At 46.9% G+C, this 15,637-nt stretch overlaps 1 long non-coding RNA gene across 1 annotated transcript; it reads right to left on the bottom strand.

Annotated features, from left to right (window-relative positions):
* Nucleotides 1-8,620: 8,620 nt before the first annotated feature.
* Nucleotides 8,621-14,068, bottom strand: LOC141107270 (uncharacterized). Its single transcript, XR_012235852.1, has 3 exons — nt 13,932-14,068; nt 10,706-10,793; nt 8,621-8,742 (listed from the first exon to the last, which is right to left on the bottom strand). It is a non-coding gene; the product is annotated as an uncharacterized lncRNA (long non-coding RNA).
* Nucleotides 14,069-15,637: the final 1,569 nt, after the last annotated feature.

The raw sequence follows: 15,637 nt of genomic DNA, 5'->3' as shown, positions 1-15,637 counted from the left end.
TACCTGCCAAACTCCCCTATAGTAGCCATAGCTTCTGTAAGAGAACCTTCCACGTCGCCAAGTAAGATCATAGTGTCATCTGCGTATAACATTATTTATTCCTGTTTGTTCCCATATTTAAAGCCCACTATTCCTGGGTTGGCTCTCACCTTTATCGCCAGGGGTTCGATGGCTAATGCGAACAGCAGGGGTGACAAGGGACACCCCTGGCGCATGCCCCTACCCAACGTGAAAGTGCGTGACATAGCTCCAGTTGCCCGGATGGCTACTTGAGGGCTGTGATACAACAGGCGCACCCAGGAGATATATGATTCTCCAAAGCCGAAACGTCTGAGAATTTCCCACAGGTACTCCCATTCGACGCTATCGAAGGCCTTCATAGCGTCTAAAGAGAGCAAGGCCCTCTGCCCTACGTTATCCGCCGGGGATTGCATGTTAAGGTAAAGCCTCCGCAAGTTGACAGCCATCGACTTATTAGGCATAAAGCCAGCCTGATCAGAGTGAATGATTCCTGTAATGGATTATTGATGCTTTTAACATATGTTTTTATTGTAAGTGTACATCTATGAGGAGTTACTGAATAAATGCACCTTTTTGAAAAACTGGATTACGCTATGTGCACCCTTTTTTTTTCTGCTTGTGACAAGCAATTTATAGATGGAAAGATGCAGTGATTGCTGATTATAGCCACCTGACACCCATACACCTACCCACCAATATTGGATGAAGATTCACAGAGCCTTGCTGACAACAACACACCCAAAGATATGCAGTATATCCAGTAATATCTGGTAAGTGAACTTCCTTTGGGGGATTGTCACACAAGTGTCGCGAAGATGGTTAATCCTCTGGATTAATGAATTATAACTTGCCTCTAATTCTTTTCTTCTGGAGTGGATCACCTTTAATCTCTTTTTTGCATTTTTGCTTCCTATTTTATCAAAAGTGGTCTGTGCATCAAGTCTAAAGACTCTTGGATTTTATAAGCGCTATTGGTGTTTTAAATATTTATATTTGGACACATTTTTTGATATATGGGTATCTGGATGACCTCCTGCTCAGAGATCACTCATTACAGACTCTAGAACCGAGCATAACATGCACAGTGCGGTATTTGAGAAGCTTAGGCTGGATCAGAAATACCGACAAGTCAGCCTTGAAACCAGCTCAAGGTCTAAAGTATTTAGGTCTGATCCTAGATACAGGCCAAGCAAAAGTATTCTTGCCACCGGCAAGGATCTGTGCCCTGAAGAATCGGGTGCATCAGATAAGGGGCACCAGACAACCCTCCATTCAGCTCTGTATGAGTCTTTTAGGGAGGATGGTATCCTCCTTCGAGGCGGTGCCCTATACCCGATTCCATTCCAGGCCTCTACAACAAGACATCTTGTTGGCTTGGAACAGGAGAGGACAAGCCCTGGATTATCCAATGTTCTTATTGTGACAGACCTAGCCGGGACAGAGGCTGTTGGAGAGGACTGTATGCAAGCCTGTTGCCTTTTGATTATGGGCCCTGGATTTTCAATGGAACAATACTCTTTGTGAGGTGAATGAGAAATCCAGGCTGAACTGTACTAATCATACTCAGTCGTGTATATATGTATATATTGTATGGGGACTCCTTACTGTAGATTTGTGTCCCTGAAGAGGGAGGGGGGATTCCTCCAGCAGCCCCCTGCTGATAAGACTGATTCATTCTGTTGGGACACATCCTGTGAGGAGATGCTGGTGTCATCAATTCCAACTACCTGTGTTTATGTTAATTGAATGAGCTAATGACATTGTCCTCCATACAATGTAGGAGACGGGACGACTCCTATTGGAGCTGCTATTGTGTTGATATAACTGTGTGAAGCTCGGTGACCACAAGTCTGGGCGAAAGGTCATGTCTCAGTCACCTAGGCTGTATAAAGGATTAGATAATTAGCTCATGTTAATTAGGTTACAGTTCTATTGTTAGAGGAGGTTCCAACGGCATATAAAGTCTTGTAATTTTGATTCTAAATAAAGTGAGTTCTTGGTAGCAGCAAGCAAGTGTCGCCTTGTGTTGTGCTCAGAGAGGTTGGGATATCTGTATACAGACTGGGAGGAAGTGGTATATGACGGAAGCACTCAAGCGGAGTGTGGGACGTTCCGTGACATTGGTGGCAGCAGTGGGATAGCTTCCTGCAGTCTGGGAAATTTAAACCTCCACCTGGATCCAAGATCAGCATAGCAGACTTCAGTCACCCCAGCGGAGATATGGACCTGGCATCAGAATTCCCGGGGCTGCTGCGAATCATCCTTTCAACATACACCAGGACTGTGTCTGAGGATGAATACCTGGAGCTTAGGCAGCAAATTCGGGTGGAGCTCTGGATTGCAGCCCTCCGTCTCGCTGGTATAAAACAGGGCAAGTGCTTTCCAACCCAAGAGCAACGGGCCAGTGACCAACGGGCATTGCGGATGGCATTCCTGGGAGAGCAGCCCCAGGAGCAATGGGTGACTGAGTTGGACAGGTTGGTCCAGCAGGAGATAGAGCTGGACAATCGTTATCGGGCTCTGCAATGGCACGCAGAGGAGGGATATTTAGGGGAGACGACAGAATGCTCTCCGGAGGGATATGACTTTGGCGGCCCTGGATTGCTGTGGGAGAACCTTACAGATCTTTTTATGTTTGGCGATGAAGGGGAACCTGACCTTGAGGACCTGAGAGAATATAGAGAGTCTATGCTCGGTCTTGCAGGGGTCTCAGAGCTCAAACCTGATCTGGACCATTTGCTAAGGAAGGAACAGCATCTGGAAAGGGCATACAGGAAACTGCTAGAACAAGTTCAGCAGCATGCCAGAGAATCGGCAGTGGAAAATCCGGAGATTGCCGTCCCCAAACCTGAAGTGCTGACAACAGGGCAGAGCTCTGCTAACCTCTGCCCAGAAATGATAGCATCTTCTGGGTTCCATGGACAGGAGATGGTGAACCTCTATCCCCAGACATCAGTTGCAGAGACATGGGATTTGATAGACTTTTCTGCTGAGGAAAAACAACCTGATGAGCCTCCAGCAGAAGAGCTGCTATCAGGGCCAAAGTTCACTGTGTTCTGCCCAGCACCAACAGTGGCTTCGGCCTTCTTGAGAGAAGAGGTAGTCGGCCTTTCTCCCACAACACTGACAGGGACATGTGATTTTCTGCCAGCAGCATCTATGGAGTTAAAACAAACTTCTCCAGCTGAAGATCTGGTAACTGAACAGAGGGTCCAAGACCTCTGTCCCACACTTTTACCACTTCCAGAGACTGGGGATTTAATAGACGTTTCTGTAGAGGAGGAACCACCTGGCAAACCCCCAGCAGAAGTGCTGGCAACCAGACAGAGGGTCCAAGATCTCTGCCCCACACCTGCAGCAATTGTGGAGGCCCAAGGTGAGGAGGTGGCAGTCTATCGCGAGCTGCAGATCAGGATCCAAGGAGAGAATGCAGTCATCACCTCACAAAGAGTATTGTTCCATTGAAAATCCAGGGCCCATAATCAAAAGGCAACAGGCTTGCATACAGTCCTCTCCAACAGCCTCTGTCCCGGCTAGGTCTGTCACACTTATCTCCTCAGGCACACTTAAGCCTAAGCTGGTGGTTCCAGGATCAGAACCTGGGAAAGGTAAGATACTTCCTCCCGGTAACTAGGAGAGTACTGACTACAGATGCCAGCCTCTCAGGCTAGGGAGCAACCCTAGAGGGGCTCACAGCTCAGGGGAAATGGTCAAGGACAGAACAGATCCTGTCCATCAACGCCCTGGAATTACGAGCAGTACGACTGGCCCTAGGGTCCTGGACGGTGGAGCTTCAGGACTACTCTATCTGGGTTCAGTCTGACAATGCCAATGCATTGGCCTATATAAACCACCAAGGCGGTACCAGGAGTCGTTCAGAAGTTCTGAAGGAGGTGAACCACATACTAGCCTGGGCAGAGGGACATATGGCAATTCTATCGGCAGTCCATATCCTGGGAGTAGAGAACTGGAAGGCAGATTATCTCAGCCGCCAGCAGATCTGCCTGGGGGGAATGGTCCCTACACCCAGGGTTGTTCCAGGAAATTTGCCAACGTTGGGGATGGCCAGAGGTCGACCTACTGGCATCCAGGTTCAACAACAAACTACAGCAGTTTGTGTTCTGAACAAGAGATCCTCTGTCAATCGGAGCAGATGCTCTGGTAGTTCCATAGAGCCAGTACTCCCTGGTTTATGCTTTCCCTCCGATCCCTCTCCTTCCACATTTGTTGCGCAGGATTCAGAGAGAGGGAGTTCCAGTCATTCTGGTGGCACTAGTCTGGCCCAGAAGGCCCTGGTTCCCGAAGCTTGTGAGACTAGTAGTAGACAGGCCATGGACGCTTCCACGGCGCCCTGATCTACTGTCTCAAGGTCATATATTCCACCCCAATTTACAGTCTAAATTTGACGGCATGGCTATTGAAGCTAGGATGTTAAAGGATCGTGGCATCTCGGGACCAGTGGTGTCTACCCTAGTGAATGCTAGAAAAGCTGTCACTAGGAAGATCTATCATAAGGTCTGGAAGACTTATATTGCTTGGTGTGAAGCCAAAAAATGGCATCCTTGGAAATATGTAATTGGGAGAATTCTCTTTTCTACAGTCAGCTGAAGAAATAAAATTGGCTTTGAGTACAATCAGAGGTCAAGTTTCGGCCCCATCAGTATTCTTACAAAGGCCTTTAGCCTCCCATTCACTGGTCCGAACCTTTATGCAGGGGACAACTCGCTTGTTTCCCCCCCATTAGGTCACCTATGTGTCCTTGGGACTTGAACTTGGTGCTGTCTGTGTTACAGAAGCAACCATTTGAACCTATCAAGGAAATTCCATTAGACTTGCTGTCACGCAAGCTAGCCTTCCTGATGGTTATCACCTCGGCTAGAAGGGTGTCGGAGTTGGTGGCCCATTCATGCGGGGAACCGTACTTGATCCTTCACCATGACAGGGTCTTGTTACGACCTGTTCCATCCTTTTTGCCAAAAGTGGTGTCAGCCTTTCATTTAAATCAGGACATTTTTTTGCCGCCTTTTTTTCTCTCAGCTTCATTCGGCGGAAGATAGATAACTGCATTCATTGGACATTGTGCGGGCAGTCAAGGTTTATTTGTCTAGATCTGCTGAGATCTGAGGATCAGACTCCTTTTTTGTTGTACCAAAAGGACCCAAGAAGGGGCAGGCAGCTTCCAAGGCTTCCATTGCCAATTGGGTCCGTCAATTGATCATTCAGGCCTACGGTCTGAAACGTAAAGCTCCTCCCTTTTAGGGTGAGAGCTCATTCTACCAGGGGTAGAATTTTTTTTTTTTTTAGCATTTTTATTGTTATGTCAGGGAATGTAAATATCCCCTATGATAGCAATAGGTAGTGACAGGTACTCTTTTTTGAAAAAATTGGGGTCTATTAGACCCTAGATCTCTCCTCTGCCCTCAAAGCATCTGACCACACCAAGATCAGTGTGATAAAATGCTTTCCCAATTTCCCAATGGCGCTGTTTACATCCGGCGAAATCTAAGTCATGAAATGCTCGTAGCTTCCGGTTTCTTAGGCCATAGAGATGATTGGAGCCATTCTGGTCTCTGATCAGCTCTATGGTCAGCTGGTCGAATCACCAGCTGCATTCTCAGGTTCCCTGTTGGGACAGGAGAGCCAGAGAAAAACATGGAAGACGGTGGGAGGGGGGGACATTCCCTCCCACTGCTTGTAAAAGCAGTCTAGAGGCTAATTAGCTGCTAGGATTGCTTTTACATAAAAGTAGACAGCTGGCTGAAAAGAATGATACCAAGATAATACTTAAACCTGCAGGCATCATTCTGGTATAGCCACTCAAAGTCCAGCAACATACCAGTACGTTGCTGGTCCTTGTTCGGCATATATTGTTTTTTTTTTTTCTTCATGCAGCCTGTGGGCTGAAAGAAAAAAAAGATTGGTGGGTATGCCCACCATTAGAATACCTCCCTTCATCCGACCACTTCTAATGATGGGCATACATGCACCATTTATATATGCCGAATCATGGGGGTATCCGCCCCAAAAGTTAGGAGCAAATCGCTCCTCCGCCCCTGCTGCCCCTATGCTTCAGCATATATCACCTATGCTGGAGTCACGGCTTTATATATCGTGGGAGCAAACGCTGTTGCTGTCAAGATAAATAAATCCGCGCTGCAGCTGAATGGCGTACCTGAAAACAAAAAAATGGTTAACAATAAAACACAGTAAACAGTAAAGTATAAAAAATTGCATGCCTGAAAAGCAAACATGATAAAACATAATAACAATAAAACATTGCAGAATAGAATACAGTAAAGAAGAGCAGAACAACAGAGAGAGAGAGAACAATAAAACAACTATTTTTGTTTTTTTTATTTTATATATATTTTTTTTTTACACTTTTTTTTGTAACTGTAACTTTTATAACTGTAACTGGTTCCAGGTTCGGGTCTCTCAAAATGCGATGGCATCTTGGGAGACCCTGTGAAAGTGTGCCTAGTCTGTGCAATGCTGTACCCTACGCTAATACTCAGCTAGTGCATGGTAGCGTTCAAAACATTCACCAATGCAAAGACCAGGATTGTCAGGACAGGAGGGACAATAATAGCGGGTGTCACGCCTATATCCGCGCTTGCTGCAGACACGACATCTTTTTTGGGGTGGTTCGTTGGGTAGGGGTACTCGGGAGGACATAAAGAAAATGCCTCTCATGCAGCCGACTGCATTTGTTTGGGGATGTGAACGGGGGAAGTACGGGTGCTGCAGAAGTGGTAGGTTCCCAATTAGGATTGGCGAATGCAGCAGGAAGGGCATTATGGGCATGACGGGCCTGTGTTTGTCTTCTTCTTGGTGGCAGCGGGACACTACTTGTGCTTGCCACCTCATCAGCTTGAACTGCACTTATGGGACTCGCCACATCACCAAGTGTTACTGCAGTGCTGGTTTGACTAGGCTGCTGGTGCTTGCCAGGTCACCAAAACGCTACCAAAAAAACTGTTAGTGATCGCAGGGATCAGGCCTGACTCTGCAAACGCTGCAGTTATGCGTTAAGTGTTTTGTGACAGTGATCGATCGATACTGCACTTGGGTGAGCTGGGCTGGGCCAGGTGGAGAAGCAAAACGCAGGTGCTAGCAGGTATCTGGGCTGATCCCGCTAACACTGTATTTTTGGGAACCCTAAACTACTGGGGACACTAGTATAGATCTGATCGGATCAGATATTGATCCGTTCAGATACTATACCACTAAGGGTGGTGTATGCTGCGTGCGTGGGTGTTAGTACTGGCGCTAACCTGATGCAGACCCTATCTGACCCTAAAACCTAAGTTATATCACCGCCGGGTGATCAGGGGGCTAAACCTTTATTAGGTAATAAACAGCAGGTGCCCTGACACTATAAAAATAAACTAACCAGCGTCCCCCATAACAGTTATACGGTGATCACTGGTGAAAGGGTTAACTAGGGGGCACTCAAGGGGTTAAAACCTTTATTAGGTAGTATATGGGGGTCCCTGATGCTATAAAACAATGTCGGCAAACCTATATATTTACCTCCCTAACTAGCGTCACCAGTGACACTAATACAGCGATCAGAAAAACGATCGCTTAGTGACACTGGCGATGGGGGGTGATCACGGGGTTAAAACTTTATTAGGGGGTACCCTAGACCTAAAGGGAGCTACCACTAACCGCCCTACCACTTACAACTGTCACAAACTGACACCAATGCAGTAATCAGAAAAAAAAACAAAAAACAGCTTGGTGTCACTGTGACGGGGGGGGGGGGGGGGGGTGATTGGGGGGTGTAAAGTGTACCTGGTGTGTTTTACTGTGTGTGTTGTGTTGGTGCACTTACTCAGATGTCTTCTCTCCTCGGCGCCTGAACGGAAAATACCGAGCCGAGGAACCATGACATCACTTCCTCTGCCACTGTTTACTATACAGCAGCAGAGGAAGATTCTCATTAGTTGGGAGCGATCGCGAGGGGGTGGCCAGCGATGCGCCCCCCCCACCCGCTGGAGGCAGATCATGTACCGGGTACGTGATTTTGCCTGCCCGTGCCATTCTGCCGCAGTATATCTGCGTTAGGCGGTCGGCAAGTGGTAAAACGCACTGTATAAAACTGGTTGCTAAGGAGAGGGGCCGGGAAACCAGCAGTCCCATCTTTAGCAACCGATGAGACATCAGCTGTCAGCGAGGTTCCCCGCTGAAAGTTGAATGCAAAAAAAAATAAAAATTTGCAAACAAAATGGCATGCCTCGGGTCTAGTATGGATTCGGAGGGAACCCCCATGCCAAAAAAAGGGCGTGGCCCCCCCTCAGAATCCATACTAGCCCCTTATCTGAGCATGCTGGCAGGTCATGAAAGGGAGGGGACGAGCAAGCAACCCTAGCCAGTGGTAGTCGGGATCTGTGGGCAGGGGGCTTATCGGAATCTGAAAACCCCCTTAAATAAGGGGACCCCCAGATCCCGGCCCCCCCACCCTATGTAAATGGGTATCGAGTACATCATACCTACCCCTACCCATTCACCAAAAAAGCAGTGAAAAGTAAAAAAAAAAAAAAAAAAGAGCCAGTTTTTGACAATTCCTTTATTAATAAAATAGCTCTGAGCCGCCGTCTCTCTCAGTGCCCTCGTCTTCTTCCTCCACCGTTTTCACCCCAAGCTGTCATCTCCCAGTGTCGGCTTCTTCTTGCTCCTTGCGTCGCCTTCTTCTTCTTCGCTGCTGCCGATTACCTGCTAAAAACAAAAAAGAAGCTGGTCTTCTTCAGTTGTTATTTTCCCTGCTGTCCAATGCCTCTTATATAGGCATGGGGCGTGGCCATCCAATGACGTCGCTTGGAGAGCCCGCCCCTTGTGACCTTATATAGACGTTATTTGAGGGGCCTGGTATGGACCTGTGGGGGAACCCCACGCCGTTTTAAATGTTTTTTCTTTACATTCAGCTGTCAGCCAATGACTCATCGGTTGCTAAAGATGTGGTCGCCAGCTTCCTGGCCCCCTCCTTAGCAACCAGATATATACAGTGGTAAAAGAAGAAATGCAAAACGCATCAAAAATCGCATCACAAATGCACCACTTTCGTTCCTGGTGCAGCTCCATTGAACCCTTTCCAAAAACGCACCAGCTGCAAAACTCATAGATGAACTAGTACCATAGGAAACCTTGTTAAATGGACTAGTGTATAAAGATATGTAGCGCTACCTCAGTCTCAATATGACAAAAGATGAAAATAAAAATGATCAAAAATTAAATGCCCAAATATTCAAAAATTGTGTTCAAGATAACTATGTGAGTGCATCCATAAAGTGCAGTGTGCACACATAAAAGAGAATATCCACAGTAGACAAAATCAATGTGAACAATGTCACATGATATATAAAGTGTCTAATAAATCAAGCACATCAAGCATAAACTGACATCTGCTAACTGATGTGAAAATACTAAATATTCACATATAATATGTGGGTGTGTTAATAAAGTGCAATGTGCACACAATAAAAGGAATATATTGTGTTCACATTGATTTTGTCTACTGTGGATATTCTTTTATGTGTGCGCACTGCACTTTATGGATGCACTCACATAGTTATCTTGAACACAATTTTTGAATATTTGGGCATTTAATTTTTAATCATTTTTATTTTCATCTTTTGTCATATTGAGACTGAGGTAGCGCTTCATATCTTTATACACTTGTCTTTTAGGGTTATGCGAGTATACCACCTTATGTTGGCGGCTCCTTGTCTGTTTTACCTTTTTTTGGTGTTGCGCATTAGTTATTATCTTTCATGTTAAATGGACTGTAGTGCATTTCTGCAAACTGCAAAACGCACTAAAAAAACGCATAGGTGTGAGCGTAGAGTAAAAGCAAGTGTTATTTTTCAAGTTAAACCTAGGCTGGGATTCATGCTTTTAGGCTCCGTTCACATCTAGGCATCCCAGATCGAAGGCAAAATCGCCACGATTATGCCCTGCGATCCCAAATCATGGCAAAACGCGGGATGCCCTTGCGATCCCCGTTACTTCAAATGGCACCCCGATCACGGCGACATAGATGCTGGCTAGAGGTGGTGATAGTTCAGTGTAACGTTGGTATAGGGTTGGTGTGCTGTATACCCTGCTCTCAGTGGATCAGTTCTAAAAACATGGTCAAATGTGGGCAGGCAGCCCTCTCACTAATAACCAGGTAATTGTGGCATATGCACTGGGTGGAAGGGACCCCCTCAGTCTCCCCTTCTGGCGCTTGTGTCATTCAGCGGTATGAAGCAGAGTGTGGATGACCACTCCAGTTTCCTTGCAGCAACTGTGCTGGTGATGCTGTTAAGCCTCAGGTGTTTTTGCTCCTAACCTGGGGTTCAAGTCTTGGTGGGTTGGCCTCCTGCTATCAGATGAATACACTGACAGGTGTGTATACATAGTTTCCTGCAGTGGCCCAAGTCTATTGAGACCTATAGTTCAGAAAGTGAGTTGCTCTACTACATGGCTTCCATTTTGGACTACAACTCCTAGGAAAAGTACACGTGCTAGCTTGACTTTAACTCTCCCCTGCTGGCCAGAGTAGGGTGGGGCAACACCTTTCCGTTCCCCTTAAACACCAACATTCACATTCCTGTAGCACTGAACTCTTATTGGTGCACTTTATAAAACATCTGGAAAAACATCAAGGTTAAACAGGATCATCCTCTTTTTTTTCCCTTACTCTGTTTCAGCAGCCAGTGCTCTTCTGCTTTTGCCTCATGTAAAGTCTCAGCTGGTGTGTGGAAGACGATATGGAGGGTTTCAATCATCTGCCAAATAAAAAAAAAAAAAAAATTAAATGTCTATTTAGGATCACTCTACTTTTTTTTTTCGATTTAAAGAATTAATTTAAAGGAAAAGAGAAGAAGTTACAGATAACCAAGGCAAACCATAAGCATTAATGAGGTAAATTGAGTAATCCCAGCTTCTTAAGAAAAGGTCAAATGACAAACAAACATGAAAGCGGGGTATATGTACTCGTGTAATAAAGGAGGAAGTAGGAATAAATGTTATGAGCAAAAGTAGCTGTGTGCTTGGTGAGTTCAAATCTTTAAAAAAAGTTGATGGCTGGTGGAGTAGTATGTGTAATCTCTATCAGATACATTCATTATATGCCAGCAATCTATTAGTGTTTTGTAAGGATTAAGTGTTTTAAGAGCAGTATTCAAGATAACAAGGCTCTGGGCTGATATTAAAATTGCCCCCTAAGATCAATAAGCCTTTAGCAAACTTGAACATCTTAGCTACCATCACAGGCGTGCGCAGCCTATTGCATTAGGGTGTGCACCCCAAAGCTCAAACAGACAAAAGTATTGGGACGCCTGCCTTTACACGCACATGAACTTTAACGGCATCCCAGTCTTATTCCGTAGGGTTCCATATTGAGTTGGCTCCGCCCTTTACAGCTATAACAGCTTCAACTCTTCCGGGAAGGTCGTCCACAAGGTTTAGGAGTGTGTCTATGGGAATGTTTGACCATTCTTCCAGAAGTGCATTTGTGAGGTCAGGTGCTGATGTTGGACGAGAAGGCCTGGCTCGCAGTCTCCGCTCTAATTCATCCCAAAGGTGTTCTATCGGGTTGAGGTCAGGACTCTGTGCAGGACAGTCAAGTTCCTCCACCCCAAACTCACTCATCCATGTCTTTATGGAACTTGCTTTGTACACTGGTCCAAATCATTTGGTGGAGGGGGGAAGATTATGGTGGGGGGTTGTTTTTCAGGGGTTGGGCTTGGCCCCTTAGTTCCAGTGAAGGGAACTCTTAAGGTGTCAGTAACTTTGTGGGAACAGTTTGGGGATGGCCCCTTCCTGTTCCAACATGACTGAGCACCAGTGCACAAAGCAAGGTCCATAAAAACATGGATGGTGGAAAATTACCTTCAAGTGCAAAAATTCACATTATAATAGTAACTAAAACATCTAAAATTAAGTGTAACAATCTAAAAAATATAAATTCCAAAGTGCTATAATGGTGGGAACCTGCCAACTAAAAGGTTGTTTCACTTGAGATTAATCTGTATGGTAAATATCTATAGGAGGGGTTTCCACCATCCCTGCTAGGCTTATTTTTATACAGTATGTCTTGTTTTCAGCTTGATGTGTATTATGTGAAGTTGCGTATCACAGATATCGGTATTGTGATAATATTGAAGTTTATTGAGATTTCCATACATTAGAGGATTCCACCATTATTGTTAAGTTATTGATCAGTAAGTTAGCGCTGCACTTTTTTTTTTTTTATTGTGTGGTGTGGGAACACATAACAGTGCTTAGCGGCAGGCCTTTCAATTACACTTTTTTATGTTACCTCCAGTAGTTTATTGTAAATATTAGTGTGGTAATTACCTGTTATATTAAAATCGGCATGTGGCATTAATAAACAACAAATTTCAGTTGTGCCCCACCAGGCCGGCACCCCCCGGGACAATGTGCCTGGCGGCTGAGTTCATCACCCCGATCCCTGCACTGAGTGCACTGATGGGCACTGATTAACAGCACTGATAAGCGGCACTGATAGGTGGAACTCATTTCCACTGGTGTGGAACTGACTGGCACTGACAGGTGGCACTAATTGGAAGCACTGATTGGCACTGACAGACGGCATTGGCACTGGCACTGATTGGCACTGACAGGTAACACTGATTGGAAGTACTGATTGGAAGCACTGGCACTGACAGGTGGCACTGATTGGCACTCAGTGACACTGATTGGCATTGATAATTGGCAACTGACAGGTGGCACTGGCATTGATTGGCACTGACAGGTGGCACTGTTTGGAAGCACTGATAGGTGGCACTCATTGGAAGCACTTGGCACTCATTAGCACTAACAGGTGGCACTGACTGGAAGCACTAATTGGCACTGACAGGCAGCACTGGCACTGATTGGCACTGACAGGTGGCACTGATTGGAAGCACTGATAGGTGGCACTGATTGGAATCACTAATTGGCACTGACAAACTGACAGGCTGCACTGGCACTGATTGGCACAGACAGGTGGCATTAGTTGGAAGCACTGACAGAGGAGAGGGGAGGAGAAGGGGGGGGGATTCCAGGGGCGTACCTAGAGCATTTGTCACCCGGGACGGATCCTATATCTGGAACCCCCCACCCCACGTTAAAATGTAAAAACACCCCACTGTGCCTCCTGCATACCTCTGCATCCTTCAAAATCTCTTTGTCACTACTGTGTACCTCCTCTCCACAACTGCATCTCTGGACCCCTTTACATTACACAGCACCCTACACCTCTGGACCCCTTTACATTACACAGCACCCTACACCTCTGGACCCCTTTACATTACACAGCACCCCTCAGCACAGACCCCTCATTTAGCACAGACCCCCCTTCAGCACAAATGGACCCCCCTCTTCAGCACAGACCCCCCTTCATCACTTACCCCCCTTCAGCACAGACGGACCCCCCCATTCAGCACAGATCCCCCCTTTCAGCACAGATCCCCCCTTTCAGCACAGACGGACCCCCCCATTCAGCACAGATCCCCCCCTTCAGCACAGATCCCCCCCTTCAGCACAGATCCCCCCTTTCAGCACAGACGGACCCCCCCATTCAGCACAGATCCCCCCCTTCAGCACAGATCCCCCCTTTCAGCACAGACGGACCCCCCCCTTCAGCACAGATCCCCCCTTCAGCACAGATCCCCCCTTCAGCACAGATCCCCCCCTTCAGCACAGATGCCCCCCCCCCCCATTCAGCACAGACCTCCCCTCAGCACAGATGGCCCCCCCATTCAGCACAGATCCCCCTTTTGCACAGATGCCCCCCTCTTCAGCACAGACCCTCCCCTTCAGCACAGACCCCCCCCCTATTCAGCACAGATGGACCCCACCCCTTCAGCACAGACCCCCCCCCCTTCAGCACAGACAGATCCCCCCATCCCATTCAGTACCTCAGATCAGCGTGGCACAGGCACAGCAGGTCCCCTCCCCCTGTGTACACATAAACACTGGAGGGTGGAGGCGGCTTCACTCTGCTCCCTGTGCCTGTGTGACATCCGAGCAGGACCGAGCATCTATTGAACAGCCAATAATCGAGCAGCTTGAGAAAGGGGGCGGGGCTACATACACATAGCGGCCCCATCCCATTGGCTTGTGTTCAGATACCTGCTCGGTCCCGCCCACCCCGACATCATACATGAAATCTGACAGCTCCTCTCTCTCTCTGCATACAGGACAGTGTCACACTGAGCGGATGTTTCAAGCCCCAATATCGGCACAATGTTATATTGACTCACAGGCAGTGCAGGGTACACTTTGCACATTGGATACAGACAGCATGGGGCTAAACAGTGCTGGGGGGATTAGGGTGTGCCCAGGCACACCCGGCACACCCCGTGGGCACGCCTATGGCTACCATCTTATCTATAAATGTTACTTGCTGGATTTTCACGCATAAATGTGTAGCCAGGTGCTGGGCTACAGCAATATGGAGAACAAGGCCTTGCCTTTTATTCTTCTCTCCCTTTTCTGAGCTACTGATGTTATGCTGCACCATTCTCCTATGGCCAGCAGGGGGAGAGCTAAAGCTTCCCACCACTAATCATCAGAGGCCTTTGGGGGAGATAGAGGGGGACCCATTTCTACAGCGAGAGGTCACTGCAACATCCTCGTAACTGGTGAGAGGGCTATTTGCTCATTACTGATACTGCTAGCAGAGACTGACCCACTAAGAGCGGGACACCAAATGTACCCAATCTATACAGCACCATATGCTACACTTATTCCAAACCTAGACTGCACCTTTACCAACCCTATACCACATTATACTTAACCTTTACCACATCTGAAGGACACCTACCTTGCATCTGTGCCGAAACTGTTTTACCTATACTGTACCTACACTATATTACCTAAAGTATTCGGACACCGGCCTTTAGACGCACATGAATTTTAATGGCATACCAGTCTTAGTCCGTAGGGTTACATTTTGAGTTGGCCCACCCTTTGCAGCTATAATGGCTTCAACTCTTCTAGGAAGCTTGTCCACCTAGTTTAGGAGTGTATCTATGAGAATGTTTGACCATTCTTCCAGAAGCGCATTTGTGAGTTCAGGAACTGATGTGGACGAGAAGGCCTTGCTCGCAGTCTACGCTCTTATTCATCCCAAAGGGGTTCTATTGAGTTGAGGTTAGGACTCTGTGCAGGCCAGCCAAGTTCCTCCACTCCAAACTCGCTCATCCATGTCTTATGAATTAGAGCAAAGACTGGGAGCCAGGCCTTCTGGTCAACAACAGTGCCTGACCTCACAAATGCGCTTCTGGAAGAATGGTCAAACATTCCCATAGACACACTCCTAAACTATATAGACAGCCTTCCCAGAAGAGTTGAAGCTGTTATAGCTGCAAAGGGTGGGCTAACTTAATATTGAACCCTACAGACTAAGACTGGGATGCCATTAAAGTTCATGTGCATGTAAAGACAGGTGCCCCAATACTTTTGGTAATGTAGTGTACATTGCATGCAGGTTAACTGGGATGTTAAGTGCACCAACACTTTTAAAGGGCCCCAACAATAGCTGTCAGAGGAACTCAAAGGATTACTCATACCATAATAATTATTCTGTAAGCCCCCTTTTTTCCCTGCCCCCTCCACTACC

This window comes from Aquarana catesbeiana, linkage group LG09 (assembly GCF_042186555.1).
Source record: "Aquarana catesbeiana isolate 2022-GZ linkage group LG09, ASM4218655v1, whole genome shotgun sequence".
NCBI lineage: Eukaryota > Metazoa > Chordata > Amphibia > Anura > Ranidae > Aquarana > Aquarana catesbeiana.
The sequence above is the reverse complement of the archived record's forward strand: the minus strand, read 5'-3'. Positions and strand labels throughout refer to the sequence as shown.